We start from the raw sequence: 26,711 nt of genomic DNA, 5'->3' as shown, positions 1-26,711 counted from the left end.
TGATCCCTTTAGCTGCAAGTGCCATATCCCTCTTGAATATATCTAAAGAACTGGCCCCAACAGCTTACTGTGGGAAAGAATTCCACAGGTTCACAGGAGAAATGTAGGCGAAATTCTTCCTCATCTCAGTTCTGAATGGCCTACCCCTTATTCTTAGACAGAGAGCTCTTGTTCTGGACATGCCAACATTGTGAACATGCTTCCACATCTAATCTTCGAGGAGAGAAGGGCATGTGCCTGAAACGTCGAATCTTCTGTTCCCTAGATGCTGCCTGACCTGCTGTGCTGTTCCAGCAATAAAGTTTCAGCTCCACATCTAATCTGTCTAGCCCCATCAGGATTTTATATTTTTCTATGAGATCATTCCTCATTCTTCTAAATTCTAGCAAATACAGACCCAGACAATCCATTCTTTCCTCATGTCAGTCCTGCCATCCAGGTAATCAGTGTGATGAATCTTCGCTGGACTTCCTTAATAGCAAGAAATTCCTTCATCAGACTAGTAGAGCAAAACTGCACACAATGATCAAGGTGTGGCCTCACCAAGGCCCGGTATAACTGCAGCAAGACATCCTTAGTCCCCTTACTCCCCAATTCTCCAATCCTCTTGTATGTCGTTAGCTTTTCTCACTGTCTGCTGCAGCTGCATGTCAACCTTCAAAGACTCTTCCATCACACCACCCAGGTCTCGTTGCATCTTATCTTTTGCTAAACTGCCACCATTCAGATAAAATGATGGAAGATTTTTGGGCTGTGTAATTCAGAGTTGTATTATGTAGTGCAAATATTAGTCATTTATCAGAGACATAGAACAGATTTCTTAAAATAAGCTTGCAACTTTCCTAAGAACATACACCTCATTTATTAGAGGGGTATTTGAAAACTTCGCCAATGTCTGATTAAACTGCATGAAAATAACATGGGGACAATACATACAAAGATTTTGCATGCAACCATTAGCCAAGTCCTGTAACTCACTCAGCAGCACCTCCCTCCATAATAATTGGTCTGGAACATTAGCAGTGAATGATCATGCACTGAACAGTCAGCTCCCAATGATATCCAATCCGTTGGTCTTTCAATGCATTTCCATTTCTATAGCAAATTGGATTATTGGATGCGAACTTAGGAGGTCTGGTTCATAAATTTGCAAGTGACAACAAAAGAGGTGGTGTAGTAGGAAGTGAAAAGGATTATTGCAGAGTACCAGAGGACCTTGATCAGATGGGCCAAGGAGTGGCAAATGGAGTTTATCTTTGATGAATGTGAGGTGCTGCATTTTGGTACGGTCACCTAGGCTGCAGGTGTATTGTTCCTTAAAAGTGGAGTCACGGATAAACAGGGTGGTGAAGAACTGCTTTCGTTGGTCATAACATTGAGTATAGGTGTTGAGGTGTCAAGTTGCGGCTGTACGGGACACTGGTGAGGCAACTTTTGGATTACCACATTCAATTCTGGTTGCCCTTCTGTAGGAAGCATGTTGTTAAACTTGAGAGGGTGCAGAAAAGATTTACAAGGATGTTGCTGGGATTGGAGGATTTGAGTTACAGGGAGAGGCTGAACAGGCTGGGGCTTTTTCCCCTTGGAGCATCGGAGACTGAGGAGTGAACTTCAAGAGGTTTATTAAATTGTTGTGGTTCTGTTCGCCGAGCTGGGAATTTGTATTGCAAACGTTTCGTCCCCTGTCTAGGTGACATCCTCAGTGCTTGGGAGCCTCCTTTGAAGCGCTTCTGTGATCTTTCCTCCGGCATTTGTAGTGGTTTGAATCTGCCGCTTCTGGTTGTCAGTTCCAGCTGTCCGTTGCAGTGGTCAGTATATTGGGTCCAGGTCGATGTGCTTATTGATTGAATCTGTGGATGAGTGCCATGCCTCTAGGAATTTCCTTGCTGTTCTCTATTCGGCTTGTCCTATAAAGTAGTGTTGTCCCAGTCGAATTCATGTTGCTTGTCATCTGCATGTGTGGCTACTAAGGATAGCTGGTCGTGTCGTTTCGTGGCTAGTTGGTGTTCATGGATATGGATCATTAGCTGTCTTCCTGTTTGTCCTATATAGTGTTTTGTGCAGTCCTTGCATGGGATTTCATCAACAGATGCCTAAGGGAAAGACAACAGAACGAGGACATGCCACAACCCAAAGGACTAGCTACACTACCATACATCAAGAGCATTTCCGAACTGACAGCCAGACTACTGCGAACACTAGGACTCATAACAGCAACAAACCAACAGCCACTCTCAGACAACAACTCACTAGGACGAAGGACCCAATACCCAGCATGAGCAAAACCAATGTAGTGTACAAAATCCCATGGCTTATGTCCGAAATGTCGATTCTCCTGTTCCTCGGATGCTGCCTGACCGGCTGTGCTTTTCCAGCACCACACTCTCGGCAGAATAAGTGGTGGAGGCAGGTACAATTATAACATTTAAAAGGCAACTGGATGGTATGTGAATAGAAGGATTTAGAAGGATACGGGTCAAACCCTGGCAAAATGGGACTATGTCAGATTCGGATGTCTGGTCAGCGTGATTAACTTGGACCGAAGGGTTTGTTTCCATACTGTATTACTCTATGACTCAATAAATTCAGTATACATCATTCACCCAGTTATTTTTGACTTACATGAAAGCTTTATTATGGAGTAACATTTCCTCCAAATCGATTTCCCCAAAAGCAACAGCATTATGATGCAAGCAGTTCCCATATTGATCTTTAATGGTAATATTTTTGGATATGATGTGTTCATTTTATTAATCCAATTACTCATGTCCATTATTCAAATCAAGGAGCGAGGGAGGACATTGCAAGCTGGAATGTGTACACATAACCACCTCTGCTACAGCTTTACAGCAAATCTAGTTTGTGAAAGATGTTCCACTGATGAGGAATAAAGCTTTTAACCTTAGCAGAATTTCACCAGTCTTCCACTAGACAATAATAAAAGAAAAATAGGACTGAAAATAATTAGCCCTGAATCAAAGGGGAGGAATCTGTGTTGAAGATAAATTATGCACAAGAACAAAAACTTGGGTGAAAGAATGAATGAAAAGCAAGTTTGATAAATGAATGACCCAGTTCAATACCAATTTTAACAAGACAGTTAGTATTGGATAAATATAAGTGCATTATTGCATTATGAGAAATAAACAAAAATCAAGTAATTATATTGACAAACGTTTTCACAAAGTACCTTATAATGAAATGAAAGGTTCCTCATGACATTTTATCCACTTGCTTATGTGATGAAAAAGCAAAAGCAGAATCCCAAATAAGAAAGCAAAGTCATGTATTTATTTGTAGTAATTAACAAATCAGCCAGTATAGATCAGCTGCTAAAAGCATACTTCTAAACCTCATTTTATAGCATATCATGATTGTAACTTATTTGGATCATTTGAGCTTTGACTTCTAGGTTATTGATCCTATGAAAGACCAAGTGCTTCCACTCAGTATTTCTTACTTGTGAATTGAGGAATTGATGGCCCCTTTTGTAATTATTTTCCTGACTACAGAATGACTTCTGATAGATGTCTTATTTAAGACAATAAGGAAGCAAAGATTATGATGTTTGCTTTAGAAACAGACTTATCTTTGTTGAGTTATTAATTACTACAAATAAATTCATGACTTCACTCTTTTTTTGGGATTTCATACTCTTTTCTAATTCAAGTTCCTTTAACAGTTTCTATAATCAATTTAAGAGCATACAGAACTTTTTATAAGACTAAATTATAATTGGTATGACTAATTATGTGCGCTTTTCAACTGATAAATCTTTGAGGGCCTCTGAGCAATCCAGTTAATCTGTGCTTGTTTTAAATTTAACTCTGTGGAACAGCAGCAATAGACGATTTAAAAATAAAGCATACTTTAGAGAATCACGGATATTGATAATTGGAATCAAAAGCAAATTGGCAACTAGCTGTGTTCTGTGCTGCATATTTAGATATGTCTTGCATGTGTTTGAATGTTATCATTAATTTGGGATGTACTGTGAAGTAAATGGGATGTTGTCTAGTGTTTTAACTTGGTTCAGATGATCGCTGCAGAATGGAAATTGGGTGTCCATTTTCCAGACATCTCCCTGTGGCACTGTTACATAATATTGCAGTGGGCTGGAGTAGTAAGTACACTCTACATTTGTCTGATTTATTCCAGGATAGCACATTGGCATCATGATGTGTCAAGGAATTTACTTAGGATGGAACTTGTGACAAGTTGATTTGATTGAATGCAAAGAACAATAGGTGATTCATGGTTTTTAAAAAAAATTGCTCAGATTATTTTGGCCCATCATGTATAGAAATATTTCCAAAACATAAAATGCATCTGAAATTCATTCCTAATCATCCACCATTTTCTGCAGCGATCACCTGAACCAAGTTAAAACACTGGACAACATCAGGTTCACTTCACAGTACATCCTAAATTGATGATAACATTCAAACACATGCAAGACATATCTAAACTTGCAGCACAAAACACAGCTAGTTGCCAAATGCTACCATGAGAAATATGATTACATAAATATGAAGTATAAGTTTTGGTTCAGTATTTTCAGTTTAAAATCAACTTATTGAGGGAATAGCAAATACGTTATGGTACAGAGCTAACAGTAACCAGGTTTACGCAAATTTTGATCAAAGCCTGATTAATCTTACCAAACTAGTGACACATATATCAGGTTTTAGCGAAATAACATAGCATGTCATGAAACACCACTTTATCAGGATGTGGCAGGCCTGAAATTCTTGGAGTCAGATAGGGCATAAGTCAAATTTATGATCAGAATCTTCTAGCTTCTCCCTTACATCAAGTGAACATACCAGGGGAGATTGTAGGCTCCCAGATACATAGTTTCTTTTATATCCATGAAGGATCTCATAAAACTTTTGTCAGTTCAAAACTTAGAAACTTTTCTCGAGGTCCAAATGTATTCCTACTCCAAATTAATCCATGCATTGTGGACTTGAAGAGAGTGAAAGCATCCCTGCTTGGACGGCCTTCTGAATGAGTCAATCCCCAGTATTTGGTACAGGGTAAGAATAGGGAAAGATTCCATTACTGCAGAGATCTGGGGATGTCCAGATCTGATACTGTGGTGAAAGGGTTAAAATTGTGTCCCAATACATGTGTGAATCTAACCGGAATGGAGGTGTTGCTTAGTCCCGTGTGAATCTTATTACACACCTCCCCGTGTGAATCTTCTTATCTGTATGTAACCAGAATGGAATGTGTTTTTTAGCCTTGCTCTGCTGTTCACATGAATGTTTATATCTGGAAAAGAGTATATCAGCTGGAAAAGTCTCCAGTTCGGTGAGTCTGCTCCGGGGTTACGTTTAACCGCCGAGCGTGGGTTGTTGGCAACCGCTCTACGAGAACTGACGGCTCCCAGTTCCGGTAACATGTAGAGTGAGTATAAGCCAGACCCGTTGTAAGTATGAGACCTGGTTGTGGCGACGCTGCGGGGAATAAAATGCTCATATTCTAGCAGACTCGCCTCTTGGTCGTTTGTTCTGTGTCAGACTACTCTCCTACGAACCTGACCTTGAGAATTTTTTAAAACATTTGGCGCTGCGAGCAGGGTCAATCGCAATTGAGGAGAGATTTTGATACAGAACAATGTTTTGGAAAAAGACTAAGAAACCAGAAGAACAAACTGTGGAGGTCCCGACCGTCCTGGGATGGCATGGACCGTGGCATGACGTGGCAGTTTGTTTGAGAAATGGTGGGGGGCGACCGGAGGAACCCCAGGGTCGCTGCTGTCCACCCTTGAGAGGATCCCAGTCCTGCCGAAGAACCCCTTGCCTGGGGTACAGCGGAGGATGTGGGCATGTCCAAAAAGCTGAAGCAGAGTTAACAGAATTGAATGGGATTGAACTGAACTGAACTGAGTGGAACTGAACTGAATTGAACTGAAGTGAATCAAATTGAACGGAACAAAATGGAACTGAGCTAAATTGAATTGAAATGGACGGAACTGAATTGAACACAATTGAATTGAACTGAACAGACCTGAACTGAGCTGAATTGAACTACACTGAATTGACTGAACTGAAATTAACTGAAACGAATTGAACTGAATTAAGCATAATGTAACACATGTATTGGGCCAAGCAGTGGAATGTGGTGTAAAATTATGTCCCAATACATGTGTGAATCATAATGTAACACATGTATTGGGCCAAGCAGTGGAATGTGGTGAAAGGGTTAAAATTGTGTCCCAATACATGTGTGAATCTAACCGGAATGGAGGTGTTGCTTAGTCCCGTGTGAATCTTATTACACACCTCCCCGTGTGAATCTTCTTATCTGTATGTAACCAGAATGGAATGTGTTTTTTAGCCTTGCTCTGCTGTTCACATGAATGTTTATATCTGGAAAAGAGTATATCAGCTGGAAAAGTCTCCAGTTCGGTGAGTCTGCTCCGGGGTTACGTTTAACCGCCGAGCGTGGGTTGTTGGCAACCGCTCTACGAGAACTGACGGCTCCCAGTTCCGGTAACATGTAGAGTGAGTATAAGCCAGACCCGTTGTAAGTATGAGACCTGGTTGTGGCGACGCTGCGGGGAATAAAATGCTCATATTCTAGCAGACTCGCCTCTTGGTCGTTTGTTCTGTGTCAGACTACTCTCCTACGAACCTGACCTTGAGAATTTTTTAAAACAGATACTGAGGTCACTGAGCTGTGAATTCCTTCATTTTATACTCTAAGTCACTTCGTGGAAAACACACTACAGCTTGAGCATGTACATCAATGGATTCCCCAATACAATTTCAAACATAACATGTGCAAGCTCCGTGGATTTTAAGATACTTACTTTTATAGAAAACCACTCACACTGCATTACCGCTTAAATTAACCTTTGGCGGAGGGCTGAAGTTAACAGTGGTGATTAATAGTGGCAATAAGCTAACAATTCAATAACCATATTTTGTAGATAGGTGAGGTCGCCACCAACATAACAGACTGGAAAATGAGCACTTGAACTGCAAAATTACAAGGAAAAAGGTGCATCAACTAATATTGGTATTTCATAAACTCTAAAGATTAAATGTGTCACAGAAAATACTAGGCAATTCACGATGGAAATAAAATTACATAAATAAATGCAAGGAACCAATGTCTCTTTATATTTATGCACAGATTTTTATTTAGTTGTTTTGCAGTAACAGAATATTTTAAAGTTGAATTAGATCGATTGCCCTTTGATTGACATTACAACTGTAAATAGGTTTCCCCACTGATGTTTCATAATCTAAACTGCTCATACTTTCCAGAGTCTAGTCTCTTTGTATGCAGCGGTTGGAACATGTTACAAGTCAGCTGGCTACAGCTACTCATAATTCAAACTGAACAACACACATTAGTCAAAGACTTATGAATGAAATTGGAACTGCTCCGCAAGAGGCAAAGCTCAATTTCTTCGGCAGTGCTGGCCAGAAATGTACCCATCTCGATTATTCAGAAATTAAATATTTAGAAATGGAATATGTGCCCATTTGATTTTCATAATATTTGGGAGTCAGAACCAAGCATTAAAAGTAAATTGACTGATGATCTGAGACACATTGGAAGATATAGCCCTTAAGCAAGATCATGCTTACCTCCACTGAAATAGCCTCGATAATACCAGCACTTTTGCAATTATAAAACTTCCAACATTGTAACCTTCTACACTATGTCTGAAAATACAGCAAAGACCTTTCTCCAGCCTTGCCTGTTGCAAACATCTTGTACTGAAGTGTAATTGTTCCACACATAATTGCTGTGTTTATATCACTCAAACCAGTTTGTTTTTCAATTCACAAGTTGTCTATTCAATTCATTCCAGGCATAATTTTCTAATTGACAATTATTTTGTGCAGAAAACAGAATAATTTTCCAATTCAGATGTATTGCTTTCACGCAAACCCTGAAGGATTTTCCTTTTTTTAATAAACAACTTACTTAATGTTTTTGAATTATTTAAAAGAAAACGTACTGCAATTCAAAAAAAAACCTGAGAGGCTCCACTTTGCCTGGTCTGTTCATTGTAGAAACAGCTGCAGCAAAAATAATTCTCAGGTTTGTCTCCAAGCTGTGAAAAATAATAAAGCACACAAACTAAGAAGATTGCAGCTTAAGGAGTACATGCCGAGTTCTCTGGACGATTATCTATTACAATCTGGAGTTGGGTTTACAATGGCATTTATTGTGAAGTACTCCCATTGCCAAAATAATGTGGTAGCTCTTGGACTAAGGGCAATGAAGTTATGTGTTCAAACTATCCAGTGAAGTAAATGTGTCATCATCTTAATTGGGGCACAGGGGAAGCTGAACATCTTTAAGCCCATAAACCTGCTTAATATAACGTCCTATCCATAGAAATATTTTGTGCACACAGACAAAAACATATCAATTATATTTTATTACTGGATAATAATCTAGTTAATAACTTCGAAAAATCTGATATTTTGCAAATATTCTATGTATTTGGTAACAACGTCACATACAAGTTCATACTTATTTTTGATTGTTTTATAATTGATGACAGTGGGCACAGTATATTGAACTACCTTTAAGTCAATTCACAGATCCATAAATTGTAAATTATAGCATGACTTCATCAGCGCACTGCACACCAGTGAATAACAAGTGTCTGCACCAATTAGTTCTGCTAGATGTCTTGTGAGCCTAAAAGTCTTAAAGATAAATATTAAATTTTGTAAAAACTGTATCTCATTATTTTTCTGTATTTTAGATTATGGACTGAAATGAGAAAAAAGACTTTTACAAACTAAGGATTGTGAAAAGGATGACTACATTTTTTGAAAGTAAGTGATCTGACACTCAGTCTAAGTTTTGTTTACAACGCTGTTGGTTCAAGCAGTGTGGGGAGGACAGCTGGTGGGCTGGAGCCAGGGGCTGTGCATGATGAGATTTGGCTGGCAACCATTCCACCAGCCAAGGACAAAGACATCTGAAATAACTCGACAGAAGCCAATATCCTGTCACCAAGTCACCCTTTATTTACACGAGAAGTCCTTGAAATTGACCCAGCTTCCTCAGAGTGAATAGGTGTCTGATACTGCTGTACTTAACTGTCATCCAGGGCTCATTGATTGGACTAAATTAACAGCCCCAAACAGGGAACTCATTCTATGAAGTCCACTTGATTGACCTTGTTATAATCACAACATCCCTCCCCTCTGAATCTGAGGACATTGCCTGTTCTGCGGCATTTTAGCAATGGTAAAGTTCATCCAACTCTGCCTCGGATATAGGTGTTATATAATGCATTGAAGTTTGCCTTTTGCACGTGAAGCATCTCAGAAGAAGTAATTATTTTCTTCAGGCAGCAAAGACCACTATGGACACCTGCTGTGTCCACAGATTCTGAGATCCCTTCAATGCTTAAGGAACAGGGAGAATCCATGGGTTCCAACAGCTTCTCTGACAGTTCCAAGAAGCTGAGCAAGTTTTGCTCCAGCCCCATTTGCAAGTTTGCAGCACTCATATGCTTGTTCAGAACTGTTGTACTTTTCCAAACTTAATACATCACTGGATCTGACCTTGTGCCAACGATGCCTTTAATCCATTCAGGGCCATTCAATGGTTCCTACACCAGACTTCATCCCCTGAAGTAAACTACCTTTCTCGCTTGTGTGTCTGGAACTGATGCTCCTGATGCCCTTTCACCCTCAAACTCGTGCTGGTAAATGATGGCCCATTGTCTGTCACCAACACTTTCAGGAGTCCTGTTGCAATAGACGCGCACAGTTTTCTATCAGTGTCCCCGCGTTTAATGAATAAACTCAATGCATGCCCAGCCACTTTGAATGGGCATCCACAATGACTAAGGATATTGAGCCCATGAATGGACCTACACAGTCAACTTGTAATTGAGCCTTGTCTTTACCTGGGCATTCCCATGAATGTGGGGAGCTGCTGGCGGTAATTTTTGTCATTTTTGGCACTCTGGGCACTGTCCTACCAACACAGCTATGTCTGCACAGGACAATCACTCTTGCTCCCCCTAATAATGTGCCATCCTCTCATGTGATGTGGTCTCTCTGGCTCCAGAAAGGTTTCTGTTCTGGTTGTGACAGCCCTTTGGTTTCCCCCGACATCACCAGCTGTTTCAGTTTTGCCAGGACAGGATCTTTCAGAGTCCAAAGTTTGATATTGTCAGCTGTGACTGGAAGTGTGTCCAGGAAATTTAAAACCATTACAGACCCTTCAAGTGGTGGCGTAGCTGCAAGCAGGAGATGGCTCAATACATCTGTATCTGCTACTTAGAGTCCGGATGGTGTTCCAACTTGTAATTTTACCCACTTAATGTGAGAGTCCACTGTTGAATTCAGCTTGAAGCCATGAACAGCACTGCCTTGTCCTCTCGTAGTAGACCCAGCAGGGGTTTGTGGTCTATTATTATTACTAATTTATATCCATAAAAGGTATGGATGAAACTGTCACTCCAAATGTGACCGTCAAACTTTCCTTCTCTGGACGTATTAACACTCTGCATTAGCCAAAATCCTGGATGCATATGCTATTGGATGCTCCCCTCCATTGAGCCACATGAGCTACCATACAGGGAGGCATTACGTCATTACGTCAATACCAGATTTCGCTTGGGATCACAATGTGCCAACACCTTAGAGGATGATAGCCGACTCTTCACTTCCCTGAAAGTTCTGGCTTGGCTAATGACTGTTTTCAAGGCTGACCTTTTTTTAAAGAGTTGCTGCAAAGGTAACAGGATGGAGGCCAGTTTATGTATCAATGTTTAGTAATAATTCATCAGCCGAGGTAAGATCTAACCTCTGGAATTGATGTGGAAGCCGAAGTACTTTTGAACACCTTCCCTTTATTTTCCGAAGGGTGTAAAGCACGCATGTTGAGTCTGTAGTCCAAGTAGGTCACTGGGTGCCTGTAACACACATTTTTCCCTTCAAAAACATATACCCATCTGGGAAATAAGTCTAAGGGCTATGTCCAAGTTCTCCAAATGTTCCTTATTGATCTTTTCTGTTATTAGCACATCATCTAGACAAATGGTGACCTAAGGAAAATCTTGTAAAATGTTCTCCATCATCCACTGAAAAATGGCATAGGCTGACGATACCCCAGATGGCACTCGTATATTGGTACAAACTCTTAGTGGTATAAATTGTAGCATATTCACCTAACTGCAACTGTAAGCTGACATGGCTAATGTTCAGCTTCGTAAAGGACAGCGCCACTGCCAGTTTTGCGTATAAATCCTCGAGAGATTGGGCATTTATCTAGCTGCTAAAAGCGGTTTACTGTTTGTTTAAAATCACCATAAAAGTGAACCTACCAGTCAGGCTTCACAACCAGTACGACAGATGTTGCCCATTCTGCAAATTGGACTGGTTTGAGATTCCTTTGCATTCCAGCCTTCTGATTTCTTCTGTAAGGCAAATGGCATTGGGCAGGCCACTCAGGCAGCCATTTTCTAATCAAAAAACATTGAGCTAATCAAAATGAATCTTTCTCCGTCAATTTTGCCCCAATAAGCTTAGGCCAGAGCCTTTTACTATAATCAGTGGTAACTGAATTAGCTGCTTTTCATTAAGGGTACAAATTCAGTTCCAGTCTTTTATCTGTAAAGGTTCCCTGGTATAGGTTCTCAGTTCAGCCAAGGTCTTGTACAAACCTAAGAGTGGGAGTCCAGAGAGCATTTTATTAAAGACCAGTTTTGCGTTCACTGAATCGGCCACTATGGTATCGACCTCCATTTAAACCAGGTGACCATTTAACCAGATGTTTATTTTGATTGGTTCTGATATGGATGTTGCTAAGCAATTTCCAAATCAGATGTAGGTGGGCCTTCCAGGGTGTGAACTTTCCTGAATGCCAGCCTGACTGTTCTCTTACTCAATTTAGGTCTAGTGGGGCTCTTTTGCTGTTGAGTCTGCATACCAGCAGCAACTACAATGGCTTGCCAGCTCAAATCCTGAAGAAAATTTTAATTGTTCAGACACAGCTTGGCTTTGTTTTGGGGTTTTACTCTGAGTTGATCTGGAGTCCCTCTGTTCAGGATATGTCCTGTACGAAGCTGTGCAATTGCCTTCACTCAAGTGGTGTTCCCAAAGCTCAGTCAGCCTGGCGAAGGTATCCACATCTGTCTTAATACCCTACAACTCATATGCTCCACTTGTTGCATTTTCTAATGATAAAGCCAGTTGCTGTGCCTCTTTGAAATCTAGTTGGGCTTCAGCTAGTAGGCATTTTTGTATGGTTTTGTCATTAATCCCACACACCAAATGGTCTCAACATCTCATTCAGGGTTAAACCAAAGTCACATGCCTCTGTCAATCACCTTAACCTCATCCAAAATCCTAATACAGATTCCTCCTATTCTCAAATTGCTAACAGTATCTCAGAATTAGAGGCAGATTGGAATCATAATATTCCTTAACTAAATCAGTCAGCTCTTGAAAGGTTTTAGTAGCTGGTGCTACAAGGAAAGTTAGGCTCCTAATAACTGAAAAAGCTGCAGGATCACAAGCTGTCAGGATAATTACCCGTTACTTTTCATCTACCCCAATGTCATTTGCCTGGAGAAAATAATTCATTATTTCCATATACCAGGCTCAGCCTTAACAGTAGGAACTAGAGCTACAATATGAAGGAGTGATTTTATGTTGGTAGTTACCAAGATAATAGTTGTGTTAAAGTTTTATGCAACAGGCTGTTTTCAAGGATCTACTAGGGACCGCTGCGGATCTCTCAGTTCATGACCTACAAACATATTGCTTCATTTCCCATAATGACTTCAGTGCTGAGGCCTGAGCAGTTGACTTTGTCAACAATAGCTGGTTCCCCCCAGGTGCAATGTGCTGACTGTGCAGATGTTGCACTGAGTGTGCCATATTCTCGCGCATCAGACTTCATCAAAAGAAAAGGATTCTGTTCCATTCATATTCAAGTCATTTGTGATCAATGGTATTACATTTTTGATATCTGTGCCAGAAACCCCAGCAGCTGCCATTATTCCTATATCTTTGAGAAAGCCAATGTTTCTGCTTTGTTTTACCTTACAACAATGAAATGCTTATGTCCGAAATGTCGACTCTTCTGCTTATCCGATGCTTCCTGACCTGCTGTGCTTTTCCAGCGCCACACTTTTTGACTCTGATCTCATACATCTACAGTCCTCACTTTCTCTCAACAATGGTTTGTGGAAGAAAAGGAATATCATTTGCAACCATGGTCAATGGTCCTGTTGCAAAACTCTTCGACTGAGGCTGAGCATTGATACAACACAATTCATTATATAAATCAGGGGCATTGTACAGCAGACAGTAAGTCTGCTGAAGATGAGATTTCAATCCTTGGATTGATCTGGGGGGTCTGTGCAGTACACTTCAGGGAGCGTGTGTTGCATAATCATGGCATGCTGAGCTTTGCACAAATGGAGTAGGCAAAGAGTCATTGTGATAAACTCTAAAGAGTTTGGAGAGGAGCAGCAGTTATCTGACGAGGAAAGTTAAGACATTTAGCAGGAGGAACCTTAACATCTGTATGATACAGTGCTGCGGAGGCACAACAAACCAGACAGGAGATAACTGACACCCAGTTTCAGGAGATTGAGTTGGGTGCAATGACCTCTCCTTGACTATACATCTGTTGCTGCTTGAGAAACAAACAGATCTTACTTGTTCCCAGAGGTAAGTGCAACTTCAGTCTTTGTTTGTTTTTCACTTCTGCTGTTGCTAAATAAAAGTGAATGTTTTGAATTATTTGAAGGCTTTTCTTCTTGTGATGGTCCCATATTGAGCAATGAGAGAATGTTGGGTTGCACTGGGGATAGGGGAATGAGTAGCACTGACAAAGACAGGGTTCTCAGATGGAATGAGGCAAAAGATAGGTAAGATGTATAGATCAATTCTTAAACAGAAGTAAATGGATAAAATTTCACTTGTACTTGCAATGAAGTGCAATCCACACCACCAACTAAGCATTTGTTTTTGGTTACCATCTCATTACCTGCATGGTGAATAGTGGCTCTAGACTGTCATTGCTTGACCTAGCATCCAGCTGGGCTTTAAAGATGGCACTTGCACCCAAAATGCTAGGAGCTCGCAACATTGGTGAGTACGTCCAGCTGTGGCAATTAGGATCATTGGTAATCTGGCAAGTTCGTGAAGATAGCTGGAAAAATCTCACCAGATGTGTCAAAGAAAATCTTCCAACACTAAGCCAATTTCTAGGAAAATTTGATAAATTAACTTCCTGGCCATCATTCTTTAAGTAGGTTATTTAAAGGTAATCCAGGTATTAGATTGATGTTTTTATTGTAGATCGTTACCCTGTTTTGGATCACTTTCACAAAAACAGAAATTCATTATTTGCACCAAAGTTAAAAAGATTCATATCAACAGAATGGTGCTAATTTTACAATGGGCATTCTGTAATAGAATGACATTTTGGAACACTGATGTGAAGCATTATCATATACATCCTACACAAGCCAGCAATTTAATGGAAATAGTTTGGAGGCAAAACAACCATAAGTGCAGCATTCATTAGATTGGATATGTGTGTTTCTTCTGAAGTAATCTGGTGCCAGACATTACTGTGTAACTACTTGGAAGAATGTGAGACAGCTGACAAGCACGCTTTCCAGTTCAATGGACACTGATTGACTGCAAATCCAGTTCGAAATAAAGTGACAAGGAAAACCACACAGCTGAGAGATGGCTGTATTTGTGCAATTCTGCAGTAGCTTTCTGCTAGTGACTATTCTCAGAATGTCTAATTCCACACAGTCCTTAGAATTTTAAATTCAATTAAAAATTACCAATATGGATTCAATCAACCTACAACAATATGAATTTTTCATTACCTTCATAAAGAATTCATTTAAAAAATTCCTTTTAAATCAGCCTTTTCAGGTTAATGCACTGCTGTTCTACCTCTGGGACAAGAATGTCAATGCAGCTGATTAATGGAACATAAACCCTCTTACTATTGTTGGGATTCTACGTGAATTGGGTGTAATCGTAATTGCATGAAGGCAGAATAAAAGACACAAAAACAGTATAAAATTTACAACTTAACTTTGAGAAATCACAAGGACTATTATGGTCAAAAATAAGGGATTGGGCTTGGTAGTGAAATAGGAACTAATACATAAAGATTGCCTTGACAGCAACTTTATTCGCTTTTATGTCATTCTATAGATCTAAATCTAGCTGTAGATCAGCTCTTGGAGTACAAACTGGTCAGAGAGGACTTAAAAATGCCAGAGGACTCTGTCTGAGTCAGCCACACACATTATTCTCATGCGCTCTCTAATACAAGTACAATATAGACCTGAATCTACTTAGGTTCTGAGATCTGATGAGATCAGAGTTTTCAGACTCATACAGCCATAGGTAAAAGACCTATGACAACCAAAAATCAAAACTGGGTAAACTGCTTGGAAAGCATCTATGTTCACGATCATATTTTCATCACATACAGTCCCTTTTTTATTCCTATTTTGAAATAATTTGGTTTAATTTGGCTAATGGTTAACTGGAAATAGCCCCGTCAAAGGGAACTTAAATAGAAATTAATTCTTCAAAGGAAATGTACATAATTAAAGCAAAATATTACTCCTGAGGCAAAGGATGCACTCCAACCCCCTAAAGGCATCTTTTCAGTTGTACTTGATACAATTCATACCCATCACCGATGTACCCTTCATCTTAGCATTTTTAGAATACAGATTTTTTATTCACCTATTTTTCCAACAACTGTAAACAACCTTTGTAGCTAAGATGGCACTGCAAGTGGCAACTTGTACATTTTTCACTGTACTCATTTGAGTACATGTGACAATTAATTCTAATCTAATTCATTGCTTGAGTATCGGTTGAATCTTGATAAACTTCCCTAGGAACTCTCCCAGCTCATTTCAGACTTTTTTTTCACAGCTGCTGTAATGTTGAGCATCATATAACGTGGTACCTTCTAAAGTTGACATCAACACCATATCTACTCCCAAAAGCTGATTGCTTTTATTTAAAGTATTAGTGATGAATGCCATACAGACACTCTGGTTAAGTGTTAGCAGGCATTTTACCATTTAACTGGTTAGCTGTTTCTAGCATTGATTTTTAAAATTCCGACTCACGAGCCTTTGAGGTTTTACTTCCTTTACTTGTTGTGTCTTTAACATGTCAGTTCAGTCTACTTTAACCATTTGAGGCATACTTTCACTCTACAACTGTGGTGGTGGTGTCAGGCAGTCTAGTATTATATTGATGTGGTATTTACAGCTCATGAGCAGCTGAATATAGCATTATTGTTTGACCTGACAATAAAAACTGTGCTTAGTGAGATGTCCTGAGGAAAGCAGCATGAGTCCATTTTGCCTCAGAGACAAATTGAACCTAAGCACTTTCAGGTTAAAGTCTGGTGCAAATGCACAGTCAGTCGTAATGGTTGCTAAACCGGAGGAATTAGTTGGTAACCTGGGTTCCATGAACTCTCCAAGACAGTCGCAGATAACAGACAAAATGGAGTTTTTGTTTTAAATACATGAAAACAAACAATCATTGTGCCTTGGATATATTGTTGTTATAATCCATCTTTGATATGCATGACTGCTGACTAGTTCACTGCTTTGCAGATGCTGACCTAATTAGTTTCTACAGAATGTTCTAACCAGTCACATGTGGATACACATGGACTCCTTGAGGTACCTCACAAATTGCTGTCCATTACTGTACCAATTCATTTCCCATTTGGCAGTACAAATTATTCTTTTCTCGCACAGTATTTTTTTAGAAAAATTACTTTTGAATATTTTTTGAGTCAAAAACAATTTCTTCATATTCAGGGCATTAAAAGAAATTCTACTTTTGAAAAAATGCTAATTTTAATACTACTAAATAGAAAGCACTAGTCTTGCAAAATCTTGAAATGATGATTCCATAACTTATTATTATTGCACAGTCTATATGACTTAATTCACAGTAGATATTTACACAAACACTTGTGTTTTTATTTTGTTAGATTTGCTATAAACCCAGTTGAGTTCTATACTTAGCCATGTAGGGAACTTCAATGCAGCACTATCAATCTATAGCCTGATTGCATGAAAATATAAATCATGGAACTAAACTCTTGGAGTGCAGATTCATAGCTCCTTGAAAGTGGAGTCGCAGGTAAATAGGATAGTGAAGAAGGCGTTTGGTATGCTTTCTTTTATTGGTCAGAGTATTGAGTACAGGAGTTGGGAGGCCATGTTGCGGTTGTACATTGGTTAGGCCACTGTTGGAAAATTGCATGCAATTCTGGTCTCCTTCCTAACAGCAAGACATTCTGAAACTTGAAAGGGTTCACAGTAAAGATTTACAAGGATGTTGCCAGGGTTGGAGGATTTGAGCTATAGGGAGAGGCTGAACAAGCTGGGGCTGTTTTCCCTGGAGCGTCAGAGGCTGAGGGGTGACCTTGTAGAGGTTTACAAAATTATGAGGGGCATGAATAGGGTAAATAGACAAAGTTTTTTCCCGAGGGTGGGGAGTCCAGAACTAGAGGGCATAGGTTTAGGGTGAGAGGGGAACGATATAAAATAGACCTAAGGGGCAACTTTTTCACACAGAGGGTGGTACGAGTATGGAATGAGCTGCCAGAGGAAGTGGTGGAGGCTGGTACAATTGCAACATTTAAGAGGCATTTGGATGGGTATATGAATAGGAAGAGTGTGGAGGGATATGGGTCAGGTGCTGGCAGGTGGGATTAGATTGGGTTGGGATATCTGGTTGGCGTGGATGGGTTGGATCGAAGGGTCTGTTTCCATGCTGTACATCTCTATGACTCTACTCTTATTATCCCCTGAATTGCTGCATCAAAGTTATACAAGGCATCCATGTGTTCCCAGATGTAACTGGCTAGATTTTTCTGTACATAATCATTTCTCACAATCTCTCCTGAGGTTATTCACAATTGCCAGCTTTACAGTTTATGTACCACTGAAGTGAAATGGAAGGAGGACAGAAGTCAGGCACATCAGTACACATCTGACTGCATCAAATCACCATAAAGGCATCACAGGTCTACTAGACCATTAAGCTACTCTCTCATGAAAGTAGGAGAGAGACAGACAACTGGTGATGGTTTAACATGAGGGTCTCCTGCCTCAGGCAAGGGGAGAGGGTGAGAAGTGAAGGCCTGCACCATAACCTGAGCCAAAGTGGAACCTGAACCCAAATCAAGCAAAGTGTAGGGTGATTACTGTTCACCGACTTCATGAAGACGCAACCAAAAGTCAAACATCAAATAGTGTCACTGAATACAGCCTACCAAATTAATCGGGCTGTCTGCAGTTTTCTACTGGCCTGTCCGCAATGTTTGTCATGGTTTGCATATTATACAATGCTTTTTTTGAAAAAAAATGCAAAGTACTCCTGTAATCATAATTATAACCCATTTATATTGGAAACTTCAGTGGATTCTGACAAAATTAAATAAAGCAGTAGTCAGACCCTCACCCAGGAAATTCACCCCTACCCCAGGGAGCTGATACCCTGTGGCCTGCTCTGCAGCCAGTCACTTCATGTGCTGTCAGACCTGATCCAATCATCCAAACGCAACCACAACCCCAACCCCCATCTCAGGACAAAAGCTGACACCTCCCAGAATCGACCTGACATCATGCTTCCTCTCCACTATCTGACTACCTCTTCCCTCAAGCAACCTGACTGGACACAGCCTGCTACCCTGCCCAAGCCACCATTCCAGATCACGCCAGGCCACCCACCCATCCCAACCTGCCCTAGACACTGTCACTTACCTTGCTACATTGCTCCATAACCCTTGTTCACCTAGCATCCTATCCATAGACTTCCTGCACACTATCCAACTGTCGACCTACTAACCTAACACCCTTTCCCTAGGTGGCATCCTACCTCAGCACCTAACTGATCCCAGTTGGCATTTAACAATGGACACCCTGGCACCATACCCACTTCGCAACCTATCTCCTACTTATCTGGCACCTTAAACTCTTAGCACCCAGATGTCACTCCTACCTATGCCAAATTGGCTGTCAGGATCTAAATGTTAGCATTCAGCAGCTGACTGCTGTGAAAAGGAGGCATGGTTTGCTTTCTTCTAAGATTTGTACGCTACAAATCTTAGAAGAAAATGGAAGGGTGAGTCTACATTTCTGACGGTGGCCTGACCAAAATCTCATCAGAGAAATGTAGAGTTCTCTTCTTTGGTTTAAAAAAAAGGGCTGGAGTTCATGAGTCATTCATTTGAGTTGCATCTGGTCCCACCATCTTGGCACAGGAAAATTGGAGCTTTCCTAACCCCTGGAAAAGCAAATAAATGTTTGCAGAACTACGAAAATACATAGGACATCTAAAGCTCCAACAACGCTTAAGAAGCTTGAAACCATCCATGACAAAGCAGCCCATTTGACTGGCACTACATCCACACGTATGCATTCTCTCTGCCACTGATGGTCAGTAGTAGCAGCATGTACAAGACACACCAAAGATCCTTAAACCCACGAACACTTCCATCAGAAGAACAAGGGTAAGAAGATATATGGGAATATCACCATGTTCGAGTTCTCCCACAAGCCACTCACCAACCTGACTTGGAAATATATCACCATTCCTTCACGGTCACTGGGTCAAAATCCAGAAATTCCCTCCTTGGCATCGTGGGACAACCGATAGCAGGGGGTGGACAGCAATGGCTCAAGAAGGCAGCTCACCAGCACCTTCTCAACTTGGGACGGGCAATAAATGCTGGCCAGCCAGCAATGCCCACATTCCACAAATGAGGAAAAAGAAGCAAAGGTCCCAATACCAACCATTGCAAACTTCGCCAAGCCTGAAAAATTCCACTGATCAGAGTCCATTGATCATGACTCTTTTCTCATTGGTCAGCCAATTTTGAATTCGTGTTGCTACTGTCCTTTTTCTTCCAGGAGCTATAACTTTCCTCATGAGTCTACAGTGTGGAACTATATCAAATGCCTTCAGGAAGTCCCTGTGTATACATCAACAGCTCCACTCACATAAAGCCTCTCTGTTAATTCTTCAAAAATAATCTCCAGTAGGTTAGTAAAACATTACTCCCTCTTTACAAATCCATGCCAACTCTTCCTGATCACCTTTTTCTATGTGGCTGCTAATTCTATCCCAGCTAATTGTTTTGAAAAGCTTCTCACCCACTTTACTTAAGCTGGCTGTACTATAATTGCTGGATTTATCCTTACAACCTTTCTTGAACAAGAATATGTTGCATACAACCTGGCCAGCACAGGCCAGGGAACAAAATTCACTTTATTCCAAATGCCTCAAAATTAATCACATCTTGAAGCATTTATCAGATAAGGATACATGCTGATATTAGTGGTTAGCTGAACAATAGAGGATCAGAAAATGAATGAATACACTAGCTAGTGATTATTATTTGGGATGATGTAGAGCATTTCATGTTCCTTTGCAATGTTGAGGTGGGGGGAGGGGTACTCTTCTGGTATAGTGGTAACGTCCCTGTTTCGAAGCCAAGAGGCTCAGGATTAAATCCCACTTGTTCATAATATCTCTGAACAGATTGATTAGAAAATAACATCAAATTAACTTGATTAGCAATTCCAAGTTGGCTACCATGTCAACATTTGGAGATTTGATGGAATGAGATCTCAGCTCAAAATACATTAAGGGAATAACATGAAACAACTCACAATAAAGGACAACTATCTTTAAGACAAAAATAGGCAATACCAGAAATACTCATCAGGTTTGGTAGCATCTGTGGGGAGAGAAATAGAATTAATCTTTCATGTTGTGACCTGAACTCAATGGTCCTTTCAGAATGCCTCAAGGGTCTTTTTTTGGACATGTAAATATGGGTCATGAATAAGAATATGTAGCAGACATAGTGCAATTTAAGCTTGTGGGACAGAGTCCAATTTCTAGTCAAGTCAAGGGCAATGTGGTACAGTGGCAGTATTTCTACTTATGAGCCAGGAGGCCCAAGTTCAACTCCTAATTGAGGGTGAGTAGTAACATCCCTGAACAAGTTATTTAGAAAATACCCATACAGAGCTAAGTTCTTAAAAAGGCAGATGGGTTCCTAAAGAACTCAATGAGCTAGGAAACCTGGATTCAAGTGCCACCTGTTTGAGAGTTATGTCATAACAATCTTGAACAGGGTTGATTAAAAATATCCATTGAAATCAACATTTATCATGTTGGTCCTGCAGGAAACCAGGTTATGTGTTTTCTATATAACCTTAAAGGTTCATATATGATTGGTGTCTCATCAACAAAGTAAGCCATAAAGGTGATTCCTTACACAAGAAACTTCAGCCATTAGTTTAGTAACACCAAGATTTCCTGATACTTTAATTTCTGCCAAGTCTTCAACAGTTGAACTACTAATTCCACTCCTATAAATACCAATAATGAGAATGAGCTTGCTGGATTAAAACAACCAATACAACTACCAGCTAGATGGCTACAGAATGGCCCTGATGGGCAGAGTATACAAGAATCACATCAAGAGGATTTTTAAAAGAGGCAACATACTGTTTAGATTTTCTTAAGAGTTATTGTAAGTTTGCTAGATTCATTCATTTTTTTGAAGGTATAATACAAACCTGCCTTATTTATTTCAGACATTCTAGATTTAGATTCCCTACAGTGTGGAAACAGGCCTTTCGGCCCAACAAGTCCACACCGACGCTCCGAAGAGTAATCCACCCAGACCCATTTCCCTCTGACTAATGCACTTAACACACGATGGGCAATTTAGCATGGCCAATCCATCTGACCTGCACATCTCTGGACTGTGGGAGGAAACCGGAGCACCCGAGGAAACCTACGCAGACACGGGGAGAATGTGCAAACTCCACACAGGCAGTCGCCCGGAACTGGAATCGAATCTGTGACCCTGGTGCTGTGAAGCAGCAGTGCTAAACACTGAACCACCATGCCACCCTAACATCCGAAAACAGTTTCAAAAGTAATGCAATCATGCCAAGAGGAAATTTCAGCGTTTCAAGGATTATCCTATTCCTAAATACTGTAATCAAAATAGGATAATCCTTGAAATGCTGAAATTTCCTCTTGGCATGATTGCATTACTTTTGAAATTGCTTTCGGATGGTAATCACTGTTGAAGTGCAGCAAACTTATAATCCTCAGCTACCAGCCACAACTTCATGACATACATCAGGTATTACCAAAGATCTGTTTGCTCTTAGACAATATTTATTAAGTAATAATCCCTGTATAAACAATTTACTGCCAGAAATAACTTATTAGGTTGAAATTTCTGCAGATATCAACAATCAAAATTACACAACTATCTACAGTATTGGCTACACTGCTCCAGATCTGTTGTGCTTCTATGACATATCTGAATTACTTTACCAGTAGATTGTGGAGTAAATGCACGACTGGTGAATCAAGACACAGAACAGTCTCATGCATGACAATCAGCACCAGCATCACAATTATTGAGAACTGAATAATGTTTAATGAAAAAAAATGTAATTTTAAAATCGATAAAAAGGATCTACTATTGACAGCATCTTCTATAATGTCAACACAGGCAAATTCTCTGACCAACAGAACAGCTACTGTTAGGGGACCTGTGAATTAACTTCTTCTTACCCGGTTACTTCTCGCCACTACCCATGTGGATTCTGCATCATCTAATTTAAAATCATTCTTGTTAATGCACTAATTTCCTCTCATACTGACAAAGCCACCCCAACACACTTCCCTTCCTGCCTTTCTTTCGAAAGGTTGCAGGCCCCTGAATATTTGATTCCCAGCTTTGATCTCCTTGTGACCATGTCTCTGCAATGGCCAAAAGATCATACACATTAGCCTATATCTGTGCCATTAATTCATACTATTTCTGTATTTGTTCTGTTTTGACAACTATTCACGTAAAGACCCATTAATTTTGCCTTTTTATCTTTTGTTCCCCATTTTGTTCTTTGTTGTTGCTTTTTTTTAAGCTGTTATATATGCTGTCCCTACCTGTCTCACTTTCGATATCATTGCCAAGTTAGTTGCTCTGCAAATGCAAGCTGAAAGTTTCCTGTCCTGAATCCTGGCCCCTCTAGATCATTTAAAGCCCTACACACAGTCCTCGTTATTTTGTTTTCCATAGTGTGTTCTGATATAACGCAATAGTTCCATTCCCATGCGATCCCACATAATAAGAAAATCGTGTAATAGCAGCAGCATTTAAACCAAATGGGACTGGAATTGTGTTATAGTCAATACAGGAAAGGAAGGTTTGCATTCTACAAATAATAGCCTAAATTCTTCAATTCCTTATAGCCTCACAGCACCAGGGTCATAGGTTCAATTCCAGCCTTGGGTGACTGTCTGTGTGGAGTTTACACATTCTCCCTGTGTCTGCGTGGGTTTCCTCTGGGTGCTCCGGCACAGTCCAAAGACGCGCAGGTCAGGTGAATTGGCCATGCCAAATTGCCCATAGTGTTAGGTGCATTAGTCAGAGGGAAATGAGTCTGGGTGGGATACTCTTTGGAGGGTGGGTACGGACTTGTTGGGCCGAAAGGCCTGTTTCCACACTGTAGGGAATCAAATCTAATACTTTATGTTACATGAAAAGCTTAATTAATTAAATCACACAGACTAGTTGTATCTCAAGTCTGTTTTGAGATGAATATCAGCCAAGGTGTGCTGAGTGCTCAGGGTGAATTTGATGTCACAGTGCTGGAGGGAAGTGAAAGAGTCATTGTTTTGACCTGTTGGTTAACCAGTTAACTTGTTTGACTATCTGTAATTTGAGCAAGGTGAGAGAAAAAAACAGCTAACCCAAGCATGAGTCAGTCCCCTTGTAATTACAAAGGAACAAACAATAGAAATAATTAATCCCTCTCACCTATGCCTGGTATGTATTCCTGTGTGTAACTTTTAATTAAGATGCACCCAGAATCCATTAACTAACCAGTAAAACAACAGCCGCACTGCTTGGTGTGGAGAAAAAGCTCGAAATGTGCATCGATACAATATTTTGCCATTCGAAATCATATATAACTTCAGTCTTTGCATCTTTCACGATAAATGCAATTTAGGTTAGGGATCAAAAACTGCATGATCTTAAAATCAGTAAACACGCAATGAGAAAGTTAACAGATCCCCACGTGAAGCCCATCACTTTTCAATGGTCACTCTCAATCTGTCATGGGAATTTCTGACTGTGCTAAAAAAAACCTGGATCAAAGAGAGACTAAGATCTCCAGTGCACACTGAATGGTTGGTTCCATACCAGTGCATGCTTTGACAGCACTATTTGGCAAGCGTCCTAGTTCCTACTCATCACACCTGTTGTGAAGTCCACAATTCTTGCCAACAAAGTGACTAATACTCTATAATCACATTTCTGCTACATAGCTATTTCACCTAAAAATATAACCTAGAATGAAAAAAGGCAATGTTTAATAAGCAGAGTAACTTCCCAACTATAAGATATGTTGAATTTCAGACTTTGGGGGTCAGATTTAAGTATTCCTGCCAGACAGATCTGTATGAAATGTATGATTTAATCAACATGTGATATGTTTTTGCAGCTGCTCCAGGAGAAGATTGATGAGGGCAGAGTGGTGGACGTGATCTATATGGACTTGAGTAAGGTGTTCAACAAGGTTCCTCATGGTAAACTGATGAGTAAGGTTAGATCACATGGAAAACAGAGAGAACTAGCCAGTTGAATACAGAACTGGTAGAAGACAGAGGGTGGTGGTGGATGGTTGCTTTTCAGACTTGAGGCCTTTGACCAGTGGTGTGCCACAAGGATCGGTGCTAGGTCCACTGCTTTTGTTATTTACATAAATAATTTGGATGTGAACTTAAGAGTTATAGTTAGTAAGTTTGCAGATAACACCAAAATTGGAGGTGTAGTGGACAGCGAAGGTTACCTCAGAGTACAACAGGACCTTGATCAGATGGGTAAATGGATGGAGGAGTGGCAGATTGAGTTTAATTTAGATATATGAGAGGTTCTGCATTTTGGAAAGGCAAATAAGGGCAGGACTTATACACTTAATGATAAGGTCCTGAGGAGTGTTGCTGAACAAAAAGACCTTGGAGTGCAGGTTCGTAGCTCCTTGAAAGTAAAGTGACAAGTAGATAGGATAGTGAAGGTGACATTTAGTATTCTTTCCTTTACTGGTCAGAGCATTGGGCACTGGAGTTCGGAGGTCACGTTGCAGCAGTACAGAACATTGGTTAGGCCACTTTTGGAATATTGTGTGCAATTCTGGTCTCAGTCCTATAAGGTGTTGCGAAATTTGGAAGTGTTCAGAAAAGATTTACAAGGATATTGCCAGGGTTGGAGGACATGAGCTATAGGGAGAGGCTGAATAGGTTGGGGCTGTTTACTCTGAAGGCGGAGGGGTGACCTTATAGAGGTTTATAAAATCACGTGAGGCATGGATAGTGTAAACAGTTAAGGTTTTTTCCCTGGGTTAGGGGAGTCCAGAACTAGAGAGCATAGGTTTAGGGTGACAGGGGAAAGGTTTAAAAGGGACCTAAGGGACAAGTTTTTCATCGAGAGAGTGGGTGCATGTATGGAATGAGCTACCAGTGGAAGTGGTGTAAGCTAGTACAATTACAACATTCAAAAAGGCATCTGGATGGGTATATGAATTAGAAAGGTTTAAAAGTACTGGCAAATAGGACTGGATTAATTTACAATATCTGGATGAGTTGGACTGAAGAGTCTGCTGCTGTGCTGTACATCTCTATGTATCTATGACTTAAGGAAAAGGGGAATTGAGCTGTAATACCCTTTACTACATACCAAGTGGTTGACACAGTTTGAGGTTCAGATATAATCTTAAGATAACTTCAGGAAACTTTTTCAAGGTGAAACCCATAAAGAACCAGGAAATATGGAAAAGTAGTGATGAGAAACAAATATAAATCACTAAAAATTATAGCAAAGGCCATCAGTTGACAAAGTTTTTTGATTAAAAATAATAATTCACACAGTCATAATTCTAACTGATTTTTTGCTCATTTCAAACATCATTTGCTTATTATACGGTCAGTCTTAAGCACAAGAGGCATCCAGGACACAAGCTGAATTTTACCAAAAATTGTCTTTGTGCCAATATTTGGGGTTTTCATGGAGGTTTCTCTTTGAGCTTGAGTGAATTATCCAACACAATTCTCTACTGCTCACCTCAGTTATGTACACACTATGCCTCCGTGACATCTTGTGCTCACCAGCAGCTGAGGTACTCATCACTGCCAGGACCTTACAGCATTTCCACTGCTTGTGCCGTATTGAAAGCCTAGTTATGAGCCAAGTCAATCACTGACAGTCATGAATTGCTCTCCATAGTACACACAGCAGGTGGGAACCAAAAAGAAAAAGCTTCTGAGGGTACATAGGTGGCACTGGTCATTAGAAATATAAGCTGACAATTGTAAATGTACTGCTGCTTCAGATCTTCACCTGCCTAATTGCCATCGTATCTCTAGCTACAAGAACCAAGTTACATTGTTACCCTTTCTTAGCATTTTATCGTATTAAAACCATGACTAAGGGAGTGTTGCTCTTTTCCTAGCACAGCATCCTATCATAAGTCAGAACGGACCCCTATCCCCTACAACCAACTTGTGAAGACAGCTCCAACTGATGAGTGGGCAGACCTGACTGATTTCTTTGCAGTTCCTACACTGACCTACTAT

At 40.3% G+C, this 26,711-nt stretch overlaps 1 protein-coding gene and 1 long non-coding RNA gene across 16 annotated transcripts in view; one reads left to right on the top strand and one right to left on the bottom strand.

Annotated features, from left to right (window-relative positions):
• The window catches only part of gramd1ba (GRAM domain containing 1Ba), a 647,360-nt gene that overhangs the window by 178,450 nt on the left and 442,199 nt on the right, over window positions 1-26,711 (bottom strand). The window lies entirely within an intron of this gene.
• Window positions 1-26,711, top strand: part of LOC148142270 (uncharacterized) — a 364,445-nt gene that overhangs the window by 106,153 nt on the left and 231,581 nt on the right. Inside the window, exon 3 of the long non-coding RNA XR_015751998.1 lies at window positions 8,744-8,816. This is a non-coding gene — a long non-coding RNA (uncharacterized LOC148142270). The remainder of the gene's footprint in view (window positions 1-8,743; window positions 8,817-26,711) is intronic.

Source organism: Chiloscyllium plagiosum, unplaced genomic scaffold (genome assembly GCF_037043375.1).
Source record: "Chiloscyllium plagiosum isolate Xiang-an unplaced genomic scaffold, Cpla_swu_hap1 HiC_scaffold_29, whole genome shotgun sequence".
Classification (NCBI taxonomy): Eukaryota; Metazoa; Chordata; class Chondrichthyes; order Orectolobiformes; family Hemiscylliidae; genus Chiloscyllium; species Chiloscyllium plagiosum.
This window is presented reverse-complemented; position numbering and strand designations above follow the sequence as displayed.